Below are 1,005 nucleotides of genomic sequence, written 5' to 3'. Positions count from 1 at the left end.
GTATCTGTCTATCCTAGCGTTCCCGATTTGAAATCGTATTTTTAAACCGAAAAAATAAAATTTATTTTTTGTTCTCTCACGTTGATTTATCTATCTATTATAAATAGAAATATGGATGAGCTGGGAATTGGGGATTGTTTACAACACTACCTTACTTTCCAGCCAATATCAAGAGCAACACATACCACGGTGGGTGGGTAAATGATTACTCTATAAAATACTATCGGATATACAGGGATTTTGGAAAATATAAAAGCTACGGAGTCGGTTAAATTGTAAAGATTTTTAATTTTATAAGCCAAGTTTAAACAAAGTACAGTTTTTCAAAAAATTCAAGACTTAAGATTTTCAGTAATTTCGAAACAAAAATTTGCTGACTTCCTAAATTATTCTCTATTTCGTATATGTTGTATGTTGTTTCGTATGTATTCGTAGTGCTGTAAAAAATTGTAATTAAAATAACTGTTGACATTTATTAAAAAAATAGGTAAAATTTTTTGATAGCTCGTAAATGTCGTAGCTATTCCGTGGTTGGAGCTTTTTGAAGCTAAGCTTCTATACTGGAGTTGTATTACTTTTTTCTCTATAGTACTATAGAATTAGCTACTATAGAACTAGCGCCACAAGATAGTAGTCATCACAAGTAGTGTCATAAAATGGCGGTTTTTCACATCGATTCACTACTCTCGATCAATTCGTTTCTAGTCATCATATATTTATTAATTCGAAGCAGGTTTCAATTAAAAACTGCATTAAAAATAATTAACAAAATACAGACATTAAATGAGAAGTAAAAAATTAAAAGAATATTTGTCAATAAAAGATTCGATTCGCAACGATTCTCAAAATTTAAGTCATAAATGTCATCCGATTAGAAACAACATTCAATCATCTGTTTAAATTTTTAACACACTTCTCGTTTTAAAATAATTTCATATAAATACAATTAATATTTTTAAACATATTATTTAATTTATATAATAATTAAATTTATTATCAAATAAT

Source organism: Diabrotica undecimpunctata, chromosome 10 (genome assembly GCF_040954645.1).
Source record: "Diabrotica undecimpunctata isolate CICGRU chromosome 10, icDiaUnde3, whole genome shotgun sequence".
Lineage (NCBI taxonomy): Eukaryota > Metazoa > Arthropoda > Insecta > Coleoptera > Chrysomelidae > Diabrotica > Diabrotica undecimpunctata.
Note: the sequence above shows the minus strand (reverse complement) of the source record.